Here is an 18669-nt window from a genome sequence, read left to right as displayed (position 1 = left end):
GAGAATATTTTCTTTTTTTTTTTTTTTTTTGAGACGGAGTCTCGCTCTGTCACCCAGGCTGGAGTGCAGTGGCCGGATCTCAGCTCACTGCAATTCCACCTCCCGGGTTCATGCCATTCTCCTGCCTCAGCCTCCCAAGTAGCTGGGACTACAGGTGCCCGCCACCACACCCGGCTAATTTTTTTTGTATTTTAGTAGAGACGGGGTTTCACCATGTTAGCCAGGATGGTCTCGATCTCCTGACCTCGTGATCCGCCCATCTCGGCCTCCCAAAGTGCTGGGATTACAGGCTTGAGCCACCGCGCCCAGCAGAGAATATTTTCTAAGCATTAATTATAGCTAATGTGTAAATCAAAGGATAAAAGCACTGTCATTAACTGCCCTTTATTTGTTCTTAAAATTCTATCTGCAGTCGCTTTATATTTGAATATCTTCATTCTTTATCAGAGATCATTGACAGGGAGAGAAGGCAATTAATGAACACAATCAACTTTCTTTGCCCACATGTTTCCCTGTGTCAGATAAATAACTCTATGTCATCCCTCTGATATCTTCTCCACACGTATAAATCTTAAAAGAACCATTCTGGTAACCTCACACTACTCAGACTATTTTGGAATATTCTGCCCAACTCTGGATGCCATATATTAAAAGTGTTGGCAATCTAGATGACATGGTTTGGACCTGTGTCCTCACCCAAATCTCATGATCTCATGTTGAATTGCAATCCCAAATGCTGGAGGTGGGATCTGGTGGGAGATGATTGGATCATGGGGGTGCGTTCTAATGATTCAGCACTATCCCCCAGTACTGTTCTTGTGGTCGAGTTCTCATGACTGTTTTAAGTGTGCAGTACCTCCCCCCGTCTCTCTTCCTCCTGCTCTGGCCATGGAAGAAGTTCCTGTCTCCCCTCTGCCTTCCACCACGAGTGTAAGTTTCCTGAGGCCTCCCCAGAAGCTGAGCAGATGCCAGCATCATGCTTCCTATACAGCCTGCAGAACCATAAGCCAATTAAGCCTTTTTTTTTTTTTTTTTTTTGTAAATTACCCAGTCTCGGGTATTTCTTTATAGCAATGTAAGAACGGACTAATATGCTACAATTCATCCAGAAGAGGGTGATGACAAGGATGCAATGATAGAAACTGCCACTTAAGGAACTATCAAAAATGAGGACAGAGAAGAGAGGGTCTGGAGAGGACACGATGGCTGTTTTGAAGCACCTGCAGGTCACATGGAACAGGAAGAGCACGTTCAGGTCCCTCAAAGGGAGTGTAGTAGCTAATGGTGCAGACAGACTTTGGGTTCCAACCCTGACTCCAGCCAGTGCTCGCTGCATGGCCTCACGGTGGACCTGGGATCACCTCGCCCAGCTGTGGGCCAACTGCATGAGACAGCCGAGGAAAGTAGTGAGCATGGTTCTTGGCACATGGGAAGGCACTCAATAAATTTTATTGACAAAGTAATCAACAGCAGTTTGGAACTCTGCAAAGAATTCCCTGTAGAAAAAAAAAAAAAAAATCCAAACTGAAGTCAGAGGTAACTCTCTTTGCTGACCATGGTGAAATCTGAGGTTGTCCAAAGGCAGTTGGCAAAGAATATCATCCATACCGGTCTGCCAGGGTCCGTAGCACCTCGCTGCACTGCGCCATCGGCTCTCCCGGACCCCCAGCTCCCCGACTCACCCTGCAGATCTCGGGACTTATCAGCCTCCATAATCATGTGAGCTAACTCCTCATCGTAACTCTTGTTCTTTCCTTCTTATTGGTTCTGCTTCTCTAGAAAACCCTGACTGATAGATCCAGGTCTCTCTGGCTCCCCCAATCACACACAGTCCTTCAGACCACAGCTGCAATCTCAGTCCTCTCTAGCTTCCAAGCCTGCTCTTGAAGAGAACAGCTTCCTAATGGTACATCTGTAGGCTGGTACCAGTCTGCAAGGAGATTTTCAGTAGCTTTGGAAAAGAGGAAAAATATTATGATTAATGACAATCTGAGAGTTTTTACTTAAGTTAATTTTTTTTATTCTAATATAATGTCCTCCTACCATTTTGGTGTTTTTTGTTTGATTTTTTTTTTTTTGGACGGAGTCTCACTCTGTTGCCCAGGTTGCAGTGCAGTGGTGCTATCTCAGCTCACTGCAAGCTCCGCGTCCTGGGTTCATGCCATTCTCCTGCCTCAGCCTCCCAAGTAGCTGGAACTACAGGCGCCTGCCACCACACCCAGCTAATTTTTCTTTTCTTTTTTTTTTTTTGTATTTTTAGTAGAGATGGGGTTTCACCGTGTTAGCCAGGATGGTCTCAATCTCCTGACCTCATGATCTGCCCACCTCGGCCTCCCAAAGTGCTGGGATTACAGGCATGAACCACCACGCCCAGCCCCATTTTAGTTTTATATCTTTTGTGGGATTGTGGTGAGAAAAAAAAACAAATATTATTTTAATCAATGTCTTCACTTAGAAAATGTAAAGTTGGTGACCTGAATGTAGTTTACATTTTTTCTGCAATTTTAATGGTCTATGAAATTCCTAATTCTGGGAAGCCCTGCTCTTAAAAGCATTGAATGTTTATGACCTTGATGGTGGTGATGGTTTCACAGGCGTCTACATAGCCCCAAACTCATCAAGTTGTATACGTTCAGTATGTGCAGCTTTTGACACGTCAATCATACCTCAATAATGTGGTTCAAATATGTATACACATATATATGTGTGTATATATATATGGACCATATATACATATTTAACATATATATGTATATACACATATATACATATACACATATATACATATATACATACATGTGTAAGTAGAGTCCAGGAGTATCTGTGTGTATATCTGAGTGTGTGCATATATACAAAGCTTGGAACTCCAGTACCTCTGAATACACTTACTTGCTCATTCAACCAGCATTCATTGAGCGTTTACTATGGCTCATACTCTGGCCAAGCCCTGAGGATCCAAACCTTCTCAAAACTATAGACTAGCAGGGTTATAAAGTAAAATTATCCCACGCGTATACATATGTATACACATATATATACATATATATGTTAAATATGTATCTACAATCCATGTGTATACACACACACACACATATACACACACGGGCCATACCCACCTTATGATTTTTCAACTTTACAATGGCTTTGTTGGGATATAACCCCATCGTAAGTCAAGCAGCATCTAGACCTACGGTTCTACTTAGATTTTTTTGAATTTAAGATGAGTTTATTGGAGTATTAGATGCATTTTGACAAGATATTTTTAGAATGGGTTTGTTAGGGTACAGCACTGTCATAAGTCCAGAAGCATCTGTGTATATATCTGAGTGTATGCATATGTACAAGGCTTGGAACTCCAGTACCTCTGTATACACGTATTTGCTCATTCAACTAGCATTCATTGAGAGTTTACTAAAGCTTATACTCTGGCCAAGCCTTGAGGATCCAAACCTTCTCAAAGCTGTAGACTAGGAGGGCTATAGATAACGTAAAATCAGCTTCAACACAGTCTCACAGGGTCTATGCTATAGAAAGTGAGGGTGCTACAGAAGTGTGAACGTGGAGCCCCGCCTTGGCTAGGACGGGAAAGAAGGTTACTGAGGGAGAGTTGTACCAGCCAAGATCTGAAGGGCTGGGCAGAAAATAGCCAGAGAAAGTGAGGAGGAAGAAGGAACAACACAGAGAACACCTCGAGGAATCAGAAAGCCAAAAACAAAGTATTTGTATGATTAGAATATGAAGAGTGTGGAGGAGGCAACTGAGGTCTGGGAGGAGAGGAAGGACCAGAGGGATAGAAACATAAACAGGAACCAGACCAAGAGGGGTCTGGGCCCTGCATTCAGGACTCAGGATTTCACCAAGGACAGTGGGAAACTACCAAGAGTCTAAACAGGATTAGATCAGGTTTTTGGTTGGATCTTCGGTGTGGACAATGGGTTAAAGGTGAACATGGTGAACACAGGGAGACCAGCTGGGAGTAAGCAGTCTTGGACAGAGACATCCAGAGCTCAGACCAGGGACAGCAGGGAGCTTTGGGCATGGTCATGGTCATGGACAGAGGATCCCATGATTCTTTCTAGGCTGCTGGGGTGACAGTTGCACCATTCATTAAGCCAGACAGCTTCAGAATGGGTGAGTTCATTTGGGGATATGTTTGAGATATTTGTGGGACGTGCAAAATGCAATTTCTCTCCAGAAGACAGGTGGGCCTGAGGCCGAAGAGAGGGACCGAGCGTGAGGTGAGGACGCAGGAGGCACCAGTATGGAACATACGGCCTGGAAAAGCCAATGCCGAGAGAAGGCCGGAGCCCGGAGAAGCCTGAGGACCACCTGCATGTAGGAAACAGCAAGAATGAGGACCATCTGCATCTAGGAAGTTGCTGGAAAAAACAGAAGCTCCCATGATGGAGCTCTAGGAGGTGGGGCAGGGGGATCTCAGTGCCTCAGAAAGAGGCAGGAGCCACCAGATTGGTGAGGACAAGAAACACCTTCGGACTGGGAGGCCAGTCCAGGGACTTAGGGGCAGAAGACCCATGACGGGGGACTGAGGAGTGTGTAGGAGCAAGGGATGGCTAGCACGGGTAGGCTGCTTCAGAAATTTGGTGTGACTGGGAGGAAAGAAACGGAGTTTGGGGTGATGGAAAACCAGGGGGCAGGGAGAGGCATTTTGAGAGTGAACTCTTCTGGTCTAGTCAAAAGTGTCAAAAAAGAGAGAAATTTTGCAGAGGCGTCCATAAGGGAAGGTCACTGCCAAGGAAGGTGGCCAAGCTACCCCTGGCAGGAGGGAAGGAGGACAGGTCAGGAGGATGCCAGGGAGGGGTCAGGTGCCACTGCCTGATGTCTGTTCACTCTGGAGGGAGGCAAGGTCATCTTATGAGGCTGCACAGAGGACAGGCTGCGTGGAGGAGGCACGCAGGTGAAACGTTCAAGGCTGGTGTAGAAGGTGAGGCATCCCTGAGGGGAACAGAAGAGGCAGTGTCATGTTTCTGCATCACACTGAGAGAAATGGCAGCCCCCATCTTGTGACTTTCTGGATAGTACTTCCCCAAGTCCTCCTTGACATCATGTTTTACCTTCTCTCCCCAGTGTCTTGACAGTGAGACCAGGTCCTTACCAATTGAATCTCAACATTTTGTGTGTCCCAAAATACCCACACAGCGCCGGACACATCACCATGACAAGAAAGCCTCCATCGAGATTGGCTGGTGTGACTTCTGCGCCTTTGCTCCCAGAGGCCCAGCCCCCACCCCACAGCCTCACAACCACCCATTCTCCCCACTAAGGAGCAGCAATTCCTTTAACTCACTTACGCGGCTCACAACGTGGCAGAGAAGTGACAGCTCACGTGCACACAAAGAAACGCAGAGTCAGTCATTCGAGCACGGCAGAGCAAGGTACCCAAAGGGAGTTCGTGGACTAGACCCATTCTTTGTCAGGAATCCGAAAGTGAGAATTGATGGTATATTAATAAGTAATTAATAATATAATTAATAATAATATTCCTGACATTCTTTGTCAGGAATGTGAAAGTGAGAATTGATGGTATATTAATAAATAAGTATAATACAATTCATTATTAGTTGATATATAACTATTAATGTATGTGTTATGGATTATATTAACTAATAATTAATTAATTGTATTATAGTTATATTATTTATACATTAATTTTATTATTAATCGTTAAATTATATATTAATAAATACATAAATTTATATATTAATAATATAATTGTATTGTTATTAATAATTAATTAATTGGTAATGTGGCCAGCATGCCAGCTTGTCCCGGAGCTCTTCAGAGTTCTGTCCTGTGGGCTGATCCCAAATTGTCCTTTAATCCAGACCCATCCCTCTCACCTACCTCTACAAAAGGGCTCAAATCACCAGGTTTTTATTAGTTAGCTGATCAATAATCCAGGGCGGCAGAGGAATCCCCAGAAAACCCTGCCTGTCTAGACCATCGTCCCCTTCACACCAGGAAAGTTTGGTTGTGCAAGCAAGACCCTCAGAACCCACAGACAGTAAAATCACAGCCCTTCTTCCATAGACCCTGCAGTGAGTCAGACGTCACCACCACTTGCTCTCACAGGCAGAAGGAACTGTCGAGACTGAGGCCTGAAAGAGAGCGAGCTTTCCTACAGGTTGCTGGCAAATGCTAGCAGATCCGAAGTTGTAAGCCTGGGCTTTTTAATTCCCAGCCAGTTCTTTCCACTGCATTCATCCCAATCATTCAATTTTGAGCAGATTGGGTAAGAAAATCTTGAGTTTGGGTGGCCCAAGCCAAGATCAGAACACAGCCTGCCTTGTTCTCCCAGCTCCTGTTTCGTGTCCCAGAGCTGGGGGCAACCCTTAAGTCCTTTCCTCTGACTGGGCCTGGAATCCCCCAGAGCTGAACATCTCCCATCTTTATTTTTCTTACATGGTGTCAAAGTCAAGTTAAGCTGAGCACTGAAATTGGTGTCTTCTGCCTCAGAGATAAAAATAGTTGGTGAAGCTTAAAGAAGTTCTGCCCCAGTTTATTTAAGGCATAATCTCAAATATCCCTTTGTCCTAATTATCATGCTATCCCCCGAAGGCAAGGAGCACAGAGAAAATCGGAGAGCAGCGCCAGGTTTTATTTTTGATCTTCAATTCGACTCTGTCAAATATTTACAAATCCCCTCAGAGCGGGAGTCCACTGGGCAAGTGTCTTTGGGTTCACCAAGTAGGGGAAAAAATTAAAAGGAAATGAAGCCAGGGCAGAATTTCTAAGGAGTAGGAAGCCTTCATTCCAAAGCTGTTCGGTGATGGTTGATGGTTTTAATGCACTGACAGGTGCTCAGCCTTTTTCACCATCTCCCTAACCTTGAACCAGGAACTCAGAGCACTTCACAGGCCACTCCATCCACATCGCGGTTCAGCCAGGGCCAGCGGAGTCAGCTGTTTCCACGTTAGTCCTGTCCCTGGTAAGACTGTCCTAACATTGGGGTTCTATCACAAAGCAAATACCATGGAAATCTGAATTTATGATGATGAGTGTATATATTTTTATGAAAAAAAATGCTTAGGCAAACATTTTCTTTTAGGATGCTGGATTGAGCCATAAACCCAGCCTAAGGTACACCTTTGGGCCTCTGAGTGAAGTACCTGATTCCATTAAGAGTAGAAAGATCCTTCAAAAACAGCTGTGGAACAAACAAACAAATACAACCTGCAAACAGCAGTTCTGAAACAGATGCTCCCTCGTCAACCACTTCTCAATTCCTGCAGCCCTATGCCTATCAACACAGACGTCTTAGAGTCTCTGGGACCTCGTTCTATAGGAGACTTGTCTTCATTTTAGAGTCTGAAATTAGCGTTTCTCCCTTCAAACTCCCCCACTTTAAATTAACATGAAAACGCTAACCCTTAATAGAAGAGCCACTCAATTATCATCCGGGCAATGGATGGGTGTGAATTCATTTACTCTACAAATATTTACTGGGCCTTCGATATGGAGAAGGCCCATGCCAGGCACTGAGAGATGCTGTTACACTATGAAATGTTCTAACAATGAAATGTTTCTGTGTCTAGAATGGTTTGTAACTAACTCAAAGTGCTCTGTGCAAAGGATCCCTGCAGTGAGCGGCGTGCTGGCCACAAAGAGTTTCATCACTTACTGTAAATCACATAAACAAATAAAAGCATTATTTAAATGAGGGCCCTTTACTTACAGAAACCCTATTGCAGTTATTTTCTTTCAAGATCTAATTAGATTTAAAGCTTCATTTGGAAACAGAAGATGAAAATGAACCTCTTATCCTAAGGGCATCTGGATGAGAATCAAATGCATACGTGACTTTTTTTTTTTTTTTTTATCATACAGCAAATTTGCCCAGGTCATAATCAAACAAAAGAACTCTGTTCTATGAGTGTAGTAAGAAGGAAGAAAAAATAAGCTCAGCCATGTCTTGTGACAGTAGATCCTCATGCTTAGCGTGTTCATGATTGATTCCCTTGTTTTTGACACTGTTTTAGGAAGATTAGCACTGTCTGATTCAATGAGTCCCTGTACATTTGAGATACATAAATTTATGGATTGTAATGAAATTCCCAAAACAAACATACACTATACTTTTAGGAGTCAATATAAAGTATTCTGAGATTGAAAACAGATAGATAAATAAGTTAAACTCATCCTTAAAGATGTACAGTGAGTAACTTGGCCCTTAGTAGGGCCTTTACATATTTGAATGATGGGCTGGATGAGCCCGTGAGACAACTCTGCGGACAACTTTGGAACTTGGCCCACTTGGAAAGCACAAGCCTTTGTCAGAAGCTCATTCTATCAGGCCACAGTATTTGTTACAAAACAAACAAATATAACTGCTTTCTGCTTTTAATAACTGTATTTTTTAATGTTCCTAAAACAAAGCATATGAAGAAGAAACATGCTTGTATTATTCATTTTGCCAAAGGATTGTTAAACTTAAAGGAGCTGCAGGAAAGTTCTCTCGCACATTAAGCTGCCAGGTGCATTTAAGTGGTGGCCTATAAAGCTGTGACTTTGTGGCTGGGCGCGGTGGCTCATGCCTGCAATCCCAGCACTTTGGGAGGCTGAGGCAGGCAGATCGCTTGAGCACAGGAGTTCGTGACCAGCCTGGGTAACATGGCAAATTCCCACTAAAAAAACAAACAAACAAATACAAAAATCAGCCAAGCGTAATGGTGCGCACCTGCAGTCCCAGCAACTTGAGAGGCTGAGGTGGGAGGATCGCTTGAGCCTGGGAGGCAGAGGCTGCAGTGAGCCGAGATCATGCCACTGCACTCCAGCCTGGGTGACAGAATGGGACCCTGTTTCAAAAACAAATGAAAAACTAAAAAATAAAGTGGTGCCTTCTTGACCACACTGAGCAGAGACGGATAAGGCACAGAAGTGTACAGTTCAGAGGAGCCACTGCTGAGAGACTGGTCAGGAATGACTATCGGGCGACCTCTGGAAAGACGAAGTCTGTGTGAGTGCCCACTGTAGACATTCTATTCACACTTGCTCTGTGGCCACATCTCCCCAGTCGCATCCGTTGGTCCCTGTGGAAGTTGCCTCTTTGCAGTGACACTTTCAGAGATTTCTTAAGGAGTCACTGACTGGTGGACAGTGGCACTTTTAACAAGAAGGAAACACCCTGTGCAGATAATTGAGTCCCAGAGAGAGGAGAAGCAGTGCCTCCCGCATGTGCTCCTGCCTCCAGCCTCCTGGGGCCACTTAGCTCCATCCACTTCCTCCGTCTGAGCTTCCCGGGGCCACCCAGCCGCCAGGTGAAGAAAGCATGTGAGAAGCTGTTCGCTAGTCACAGTGTCCTTCACTGGCTTCTCCAGGTTTCCCCTAACAGGAGTGGGTTTCTCGTTCCAATCTGCATGTCGGGGTGCCAAGCCACCTGCGTGTCGGGGTGCCAAGTCACCTGCATGTCGGTGTGCTGAGCGACCTACGTGTCGGGGTGCTGAGCCATCTGCATCTTGGGGTGCTGAGCACCTGCATGTTGGGGTGCCAAGTCACCTGCATGTTGGGGTGCTAAGCGCCCACTTGCTTGCCCCTCACTTATGCCCCTTCCTTCTCTGGCCCTGGACTCTCAGCCCATGCCTGGTCACCTGGGTTAGACCTCACAGGGCTCCAATCTGACTCACTTCTGCAGTCACTCCTGTGCCCACAGCTGCTCCCTGGGAATGGATGCAGGGTGGGCTTGGTGCCTGGCCTAGAAGACAAAAGAAGAGGAAGCCCTCTACGGACACCTCCACCCTGCCCCACCAGAGTTAGGGAAGAGGGAAGGAGAACGGGCAGGCTCAGATGGGGCACCAGGTCCCTTAGACGCCCAGGAAGGAAGCCATCAAACCCCTGGCTCATGGAGCGTCCTCCTCTCCTGGCTTCCCCTAACAGCTGTTTTCCACACTGCCTATGTGATAGCAGGCTTGTTTGGTCATATTTCTGCCTAATTATTTCATGTTCAAAATCGTTACTGACTAAACAATGAGATCCTTAAGGGTCCCTGGCACTTGCCCAGTGGAAATGTCAGTGAGGAAATCGACACCGATGCCTCCCAAACCCAGGCTGAGGTCCCAACAGCCCTCCCTTCTAGACCGGCAGGTCCAGCTGCCAGCCCCTCCATGGGTCCTGACGGCTCAACACCCAGGCGGCAATTCCCCTGCACCCTGGCCTCCTTGAGGGTCCCTGTCTTAGCACCACCAGCTGCACACACCAAAAACCAGGGCACACGCCTTGACACACTTTCCACTTCATCCCCAAAATCAAATGCAAGTTGCTACCAACATCCCATCGGGCTTTCCCTTGCGCCTATGCTTTTTCCACACCCCACACATATGCCTTGGCCCTTCTCCCACCCCCATCCAAGACATCGCCGCTTCCCACCTGTAAGTAGCTCCTGGTTGTGTAGGATGGACCACACTCCGCAGCCCATTCCCACACGACAGCCAGTGTCTGATCTGCCACCCATCTGACTGGGTCGCTCCTGTACCCGAAACCCTCCCGCGGCTCTCTGTGACCCTCCAAAGAGACTCCAGACCCCTTCTCCTGCTTCTTCATAAGCCCCCACTGACCTCACATCCCATCCCCCAAGGCCGTGATCAGTCCCTCTGGCCTCCTTCCTCCAGCTTGGCAGCATCCTTGCACCCCCAGCTTTTGCATAAACTGCCCCTATTGCTCTTCACCCCCCTCACTTACCTCATTCTTCCTCTTCCAAATGCCACTTCTTCAGCAAAGCCTCTCCCCACTGTCAACTTCCCTCTGTACACGTTCACGACGCTGCACTTGTCCCCCCTTCGTACCCAGTGACGGCTCCACTTCCTGTTGCATGGACTCATGAATACATCCAATAAATAAGTAAATAAATATAAAAAAACCAAACAAACAACAGAAACCACCGCTGTACGCTCCCGCATTACATCAGATCCAATTTACCTGAACCGTAAGAGGTGAGTCCCTTCCAAAGGTGGTGTGTTTTCTAACTGGTGCGAAGAAGACCATTGCAAACTCTGGGATTTAGGACTTTTTTACGACCATTTATGACAGTGATGATGAGACTGCACGCTCAGAGGAGCCACAGAGCAGAGCGTACACAGACCCTGCAGAGGCACAGCAGGGCCTGGAATTCAGCAGGGGACCAAGGCACCCGGAGTCACACAGTGGGAGGCCATCACAAACCCCAGCCCTAAGGGACGGCGGAAAGAGTGATTACCCAAACCCACGGGCCGCAGGCGGAGAAGTAAGACCCCATCCAAACACGACCTGGCAGGAAAGTAGCCAGGAAATAAGGGCCCAGCCTCTCCCCTTGCCTCCTTCTGATCTTACACCAGGGATTCCATTGCCCAAACCCAACTGAAGGCCAGAGCCCTGGAGGGTGGCGTCCATAGAGACCAGCCTCCCAGGGCCCAGACTGGACGTGGAATGTCAGCATATGGGTCTGAAAGGACAAAGAGGGACTTCCTGGCACACCTGTTCCTTTTGCCAGGTGGACATAAGAGAAAGATGATGGAGAAAGCTCCCACCTCCAAGAGCTGAGGTCTCTCTTCTCTCACACACAAGGCCTTGTTTTGTGTGCGGTTTAGTGAAGCAATAGGTGCTGGCTGGTGGCACAGCTCAGAGACTATGTATCATATGCAGGTGTCCCGGGAGCATCTCTCCTCCTCGGAACCACAGGAACCTGGTTTAGGAACCACACTCCTGGGTCCACCGCTGCCCTGTCCAGGGAACAGGGCTGACCATGTGGCCCGTGCTCCTCTTCCCCTTTTTTTCTTATGATACGAAAACTAAAACTGGAGGCATTTTGAGCCCCCTCACAAAATGTGCAGCTTCCAAACTTGTGTGGCCCGTGCTCGTCTTCCCCTTTTTTTCTTATGATACGAAAACTAACACTGGAGGCATTTTGAGCTCCTCACAAAATGTGCAGCTTCCAAACTTGTGTGACATTGGCCAAGCTGCCTTTCTGAGCAAATCAGGTGCGTGAACATCACGGCACAGCAGACAACATCCAGGGCTGGCCTCAAACAGTCTCCCTGCTTCACCTCCTCAAGTGCATTAAGACATTTTCGAGCTTGCTTGCAAGTTCCAACCTTAAAATCCTGATTATTTATTTATGCCCTTTTTGTCTAAGAAGTTAAATCCCCAAAGCATCTCAATTTAGATCAAAAGCAGTTTACTAAACTTCACCTGGCGCACCTGTGCCTTGTGATTTGTTAATTACCTGCTTAGCATTTCCAGAGCTGCGAGGCAGAGCCGCAGCCTCGCTGGCTGCAGGGAGAAACCTCTGATACTCGCCTCCTGCAACACAGCCTTCCAGAATGCCCGGGGTGTTCACCGGGTGAAGCTGCTCCACCGGACTAAGCCACATGCACTTCTGCAAATTGCTTTTATTTTCCAGGGGGAAGGACGCGGCGTGGAGCACACACACACGTGAATGCAGTAAGCTGCTGACATGTTTCTTGGCTACCTGATCAAACTCTGCAATGGTCCTAATCTGTCTTATCAGCAGCGTCCTATCACACGTGAGATCATCAAACAGCAGCGCCCCGTTGATTCCCCCAGTGCCTTTGGTTGACAATTTGGCATTAGAATATTAGGAATAACAGTAATTATGGCCTTTACAATTGCTTCAAATGAAAGAGATCATTAAAGCGCACACATGAAAAGATGATCTCATTTCTGAGATAGCTCTCGTAGGTTTTCTTCCTTTTTTTATTTTTTCTCCTTCTAAGTTCTTAGCAATCATCCCTGTGAGTGTTTTCTCTGTAGCTGGGGAAGCAGCAGAGGAATGAAAAAGACAGGGGGTTTGTGAAGCAGCACAGTTCACTGACGTTTTTTGTCCTTCCTCCCACCCCCCCCCCCCCCCCATTTTCTTGTGAAGAAACAGAAAGCATAACCTTTTCTGAGTTCAAAAAACAGAAAGCATAACCTTTTCTGAACTCCGCACTGCCAGAGAGGGCCAGGAAAGGCTGGCATGTGCCAGCTGCTGGCCTGCCTGGGTCATGTGCATGGAGTTGTTCCTTCTTAAGTCAAGCTCTGGGGAAGTTAAGTGTACTCCACACTTTGAGGCATCTAGAAAATTAAGATTATAAAATTCACTGGCTTCTGGAAGTAATAATAAAGACGTAGCTCAATGCCTCTCCTCCACAGAGGCGCTCTTATCCTCCGCGTAGAAGTGATCACTCCCCCATCGAGCTCCCACTGTATTTTTATCTCTCCATGAAACTTGCCACGTTTTGACTTGCACCCTAATTGTAATTATGTCCCAGCTCATTCGTGATGCTGCAAGTCCCTTTAAAGCCAGATCCTATCGCTGACTCCTCTGTATCCCTCTTCCGCACCCAAACTGCCTCTCCCTCGGACCTGCACATAGGCACCACTCACGGCCTGCACTCAGGGCTGCCGCTGAGCCACCTGGTTGACCACCTCTTGCGTGGTTTGTATCTCTCAGCGTCTTTACTCATCTGCAGGATTCGCAACATCTTCCCAATCAGAACTTGTATTTCCAATCTCGCTTCATGTTCTAAAACTCCATCAGAATTTCTTCCCAAATATCCTGCGCTATCCCAGTCTCACCGCAAGATCTTGATGTATTGATTAGAAGAAATGGTACCTTAGAGAGAGCAGGGGGAAATTTATCATAGCAATCCCAGTTAAATAAATCCTATCCTTCATAAAATAATGAAATGAGTAATCTAAAAAAATACAGTGAATAATGAATCAAGATCAACTGACTTCCAGCTGCTACGAAGAAAAACAGGCTCTGGTTCATTTTCCACAGGAGCGTGAAACGAGTGGAGCTTCTTCATCCACAAAATGTGATCATTTGGATAATGGCACTCACTCGGCTCTACATGTGCTGAGTGTTCCAGGACCTGGGCATGTCTTCACACTAATAAATACTCATTTATGATTGAAGTTGTGCAAACTGAAAAGATACACGTCTGTTTATTCACATCAATGGTGATAGTTGGACTAATTCCAAAGCAATACGAAACCAAACAACGCAAGCAGTGCTGTGCTGCATGTGGTGGGAGAGAGTCCTCGCGTCGGAACACCTGGGTTCAAGTCCCTCCCCAGCTAAAGAGCCCGTGTGTTCCGGCCACTGGCTGCCCTCAGGTCCTCAGGCTCCTCAGGCTCCTCAGGTCATAAACTGAAGGGGCCGGAGTCAGGACTTTTCTGATCCAAACTGTGCCAAAGGGAGTTTTTATCCTTTATAGAAACCCCAGAACTTCCAACAGGTCAAATAAAAACCACAGTAATTTGAAGGTAGAAGCTGCTTGTATCTCTCCTGTGCAGCCTTTTGCTCCTATTTCTTCTACATCTCTCAATGAGCCTACCAAACGGCGGCCTTTGGGAAGCCTCCACGCGGCACCATTGACCGACAACGTACCAGAGACTCCAGGATCTAACCAAAGGTGGAGAACAGCTATTTGAGTTATAGCCTCTCAGACACACCAAAAGTCAAAGCAACCAAAAATTGTGAAGGAGGAAAGCGTCTGCATTTCCGCTCTTTCTAGAGTGACCGTGTGAAAACAGCCCAGCCTGCCATGCTCAGCCTCCGAGGCGCAGGCTTTGGACGAAGCTGCTTTTGCCAGGAAGGTGCACCCTTCCCAGCTCCATTTCAGTCTAGAATTAAATTGCCTGTGGTTGGTATCAGCACCCAAAGCAAATTATGTGATGGGCCAGAAGGCACAGATCACGTCTCCTCACACCCAGCATCGCCAGGCGCCCCAAACACTGCACTGAATGCCCAGAGTGAGCCTGAGTGAGCCCTGGAGCACACAGAGCTCCGGTCTCCTGCCCTCCTGGCCTGGCATGGAGCCACCCTGTGTTCCTCTCCTGGAGCTGCTGTCACAAATGACCACAAACTTGGTAACTTCAAACAGAAACACATTTTCTCCTAGTTCTGCAGGACAGAAATCCGGTATCAGAGTTGGTTCCTTCCGAAGGCTCTGGAGAGTGTCCGCTCCATCCCGTCTCCTCCTGGGAGCTGCTGGCAATCCTTGGTGTTCCTTGGGCACAGATGCATCCCTCCAGTCCCTTCCTCCACTGTCACATGGAACTTTCCCTGTGTCCCTGTCTGTGTCATGGGGTCTCGGGCCTACCTGATTAGTCCAGGATGATCTCATCTTGAGGTCCTTAATTACATCTGTGAAGGCCCTTTTGCCCAAATGAGGTCCCATTCATGGGCTCCAAGTGGACTAATTTTGGGGGGTTGGGGGCATCATTCAACCTTATGCAGCACTCTTCCTCAAGATGCTTAAAATTGTGAAGCCTTTTACTCCTATTTTTCTGTATCTCTCAATGAGCCTAACCAAATGGCAGCCCTTGGGAAGTCTCCAGGCAGTGCCATTGACCAACAAGGTTATCACCAATCCGGTTTTCCTGTAGAGCATGCTGGCCTTGCCTTTCCAAACTCCTGGAAAGCAAGAACAAAAGTTTTTATTAAAAAACATTACCATAGAATGGGCACATATTAGACACTTCATGTTTCATTGAATGGATTGTTTTTGAGTAAACTTTTCTTGTGATAGCCTTTGGTCGTTGCTTTATTTCCCTAAGAATCCATTTTGTGAATCTGGATCACGGATAAGAGAGATGAATGAAGAATAGAGAATATTGTCTTTTCAAACATTCATTCAACAAACTGAGTGCCAGCCATGCACGCAACCTGTGTAAAGGGCTGGAAAGAAGCAACTGAACCAAGAGCCTGGTCCCCTCAGAACTCACAGCCCAACTGGGAATTCACTACTGATCCATGTGGTCAGGCAATCATGCACCTGCAAACAGGTAAGGGCACAGAGGAGGAAGCAGCTCGCTCTGGAGTGGGGGAGGTGTCTCAGGAACGGGCCGCACTGGGTGGGGAGAGAAGCAAGTTCAGAGCCAAAGGAGGAGATTTGGGAATTCTACAGGTTTGGCATGGGAAATGAAGGAAGGCAAGGCTTAAAGTATGAATGGAAGCTGGTTTGGAAATTATCTCAAATGCTACATTGAACCCCTCCCTGTAGGCATGGGGTGTGATGAAGCCATTGAGCACAACAGTTCCCCGCTTCTGCAGTTGGCAACACCCTCACCCTGGTCCCCAGCAGGGTCTCTGGCATGGAGGTGAAGGCTGCACAGAACACCCTTGTCCCTGCTGGCGTCTCTGACATGGAGGTGCAGGCTGTGTAGAGCACCCTCGCCCCTGCCGGGGCCTCCGACATGGAGGTGCAGGCTGCACAGAACAGCCTCACCCCTGCCGGGGTCTCTGACGTAGAGGTGCACTACAGAACTGCAGGGGAGGCCATTCACATTGGAATGTGTGAGAATGATGCTCCCAGGCTTATACAGTGTTCAACGATGCAGCCAGATGAGGCTGCCCTGCCCTTCACTCTTTCTTCCCACCTGTCTTAGTTCATTTTCTGTTGCTTATAACAGAATACCTGAAACTGAGTAACTTGTAAAGAAAAGGAGTTTATTTCTTACCGTTATGGAGGCTGAGGAGTCCTAGGTCAAGGGGCCACATCTGATGAGGGCCTTGTTGCTGGTGGGAGGTCACTGCAGAATCCAGAGGTGGCCCAGGGCATCACACAACTTGGGGGCTGAGTGTGCTCACTCAGGTCTTTCTTCCTCTTCTTACAAAGCCACCAGTTCCCACTCCCAGGTTAACCCATTCATCCATCAACCTATGAACAGATTAATCCATTCCCAAGGGCAGAACCCTCATGATGCAATCACCTCTTTAAGGCCCCACCTGTCAACACTGCCACAAGGGGGATTAAATTTCAGCAAAAGTTTTGGAGGGGACATTCAAACTGTGGCACCACCCCTAACAGTTCTTCATATAAAAAGCAGGGTTTTGCAGTTAGATATTTTGGGACTTGAAACTAGCACCAGTCATGCATTAGAACTAATCAGAATAAAGCTGACAGACTGTCCTAAAAGCTTGCTTGGTAACTCATCCTAGCATTTACAACATATAAATAAGTCATGTCTATTATAGCTGTGCAGAAAGCCTGCAACAAGAGGGCAAATAAGAGAGGATAAAAGGTTGCCAAACTGGGAATGTGTCTACCCGGGTATTACAGGAATTATTTTAAGGTTTCACTTAAGAAGGGAGCATAAGAACAGATTTATGAAATGGGAAGAAGTTCAAGTTACACGCAGTGGCCTGAGCAGTTGACTTCCTGTCTTTCTGAGCCTCAGGTTGCAACACCTATAAAATGAGACATCAGATGTTGCCTCTCTATTTTATGCAGTGACTGTCAGGATCTTATATGAAAACTCATGGGGAAGCTTAAAGGGAGAGCATTCATGTAAAATACAGTTATTGTCAGGGAAAGAGATAAGGGGCACTGACTCTTAGGACTGGGAAGGAAGTAACGCACACCTCCTTTTACAGTCTGAGCTTTCTTCTCCTCCTGGTTTGCATTCCATTCTCTAACACGTTGGGGAGATCATTAAAAAGCAATAATCCTGCACGACAAAATAGAGTCAGCAGAGAGCGGAGAATCTGGCTTATACCTACAGAGAGAAATGGAGGAGGAGGGAGAGAAGACAATCTTAGGAGACTTGGGCCAAAGTATTAGCATGCTGCAAGGGTGCATTAGTGAGTCTGTACGCATTACAACAGCGCTTTCAGCTTACTCAGGCCCGGCAGCTCAATACAAGAAAAAGAGACAATTTGGAAGAGGTTCAGAGAAGAACAGAGTAACAACAATATTAAGGGGCTGGTTTCAAGGATTGATTTAGGAAGAAAGATTAAGGACGCTAAGTGTGTACAGCTTTCCTAATCACGGACTAAGTGAAGACAAGACAAACATCATCAGATATTTAAAGAGTAGAAGCAGTGAGGATAGAAAGGGATTATTTCGACGAGATTCTCAATTTATGCAACATGGTGTAAACTGTCATAAAAAGCTCCAGGATGAGGACTTGGCTCATGCAGATGAAGTGGGAAATGGAGTTCAGCTGGAATTAGTTTATGGCGCTGCACTTACTCTCACAGAGAAGTCTCTCTCTCAAGACATTTAGGCTGAAAGCTGAAGTTGATCTTCATTTAGGGGATGGGAGGCTGCATTTACATTAAAATAAACCAGCATCTTGATAGGCCACAAACCAGCACGGATGGGATTCAGGCAAGGACACTGACTGCCCATCCCAGTCTCACCATTTCCCAGTGAGCCACCACGGAGGAGTATAAAGCCATGGGCTACTCACGCCTGCCAAGGAGAAAGAGATCTCACAGTGTCTGACTTCTTAACTCATTCCCCTCCTCCACGCTCTGTTAACTAGTATTTTAGCTCTACCATGGTCCTACCCACTCACATCAGGTATTACTATTACTAATAATCAACATGCTTTTTTGATTTCTTGTTTGCCATTGCCTTTGGTTGTTTCTCATGGATTTTGTTAAGTTTTGTTGCTGTGGTGGTGGTGGTAGTGGGGTCGGAGGTGGTAGAGGTGATGGAAGTGATGGTGGTGGTGGTGGTGGTGGTGGCGGTGGTGATGGTAGTGATGACGATGATGGTGGTGGTGGTGATGGTGGAGGTGACAGAGATTATGATAAGGGTGGTGGTGATAGCAATGATGATGGTGGTGGTGGTGGTGGTGGAGGTGATGGTAATGACAGTGGTGGTGACAGTGATCATCAAGGTGGTGATGGTGATGGGAACGGTGGCAGTGGTGGTGGTGCTG

The 18669-nt window shown here is 46.8% G+C and overlaps 1 long non-coding RNA gene across 1 annotated transcript in view; it reads right to left on the bottom strand.

The window, feature by feature from the left end:
• Positions 1-1039: 1039 nt before the first annotated feature.
• LOC101021470 overlaps positions 1040-18669 on the bottom strand; it is a 181403-nt gene continuing 163773 nt past the window's right edge. Inside the window, exon 5 of the long non-coding RNA XR_002521258.1 lies at positions 1040-1951. This is a non-coding gene — a long non-coding RNA (uncharacterized LOC101021470). The remainder of the gene's footprint in view (positions 1952-18669) is intronic.

This window comes from Papio anubis, chromosome 4, assembly GCF_008728515.1.
Source record: "Papio anubis isolate 15944 chromosome 4, Panubis1.0, whole genome shotgun sequence".
NCBI classification, from domain to species: Eukaryota; Metazoa; Chordata; class Mammalia; order Primates; family Cercopithecidae; genus Papio; species Papio anubis.
Note: the sequence above shows the minus strand (reverse complement) of the source record. Positions and strands in the feature narration are given on the sequence as shown.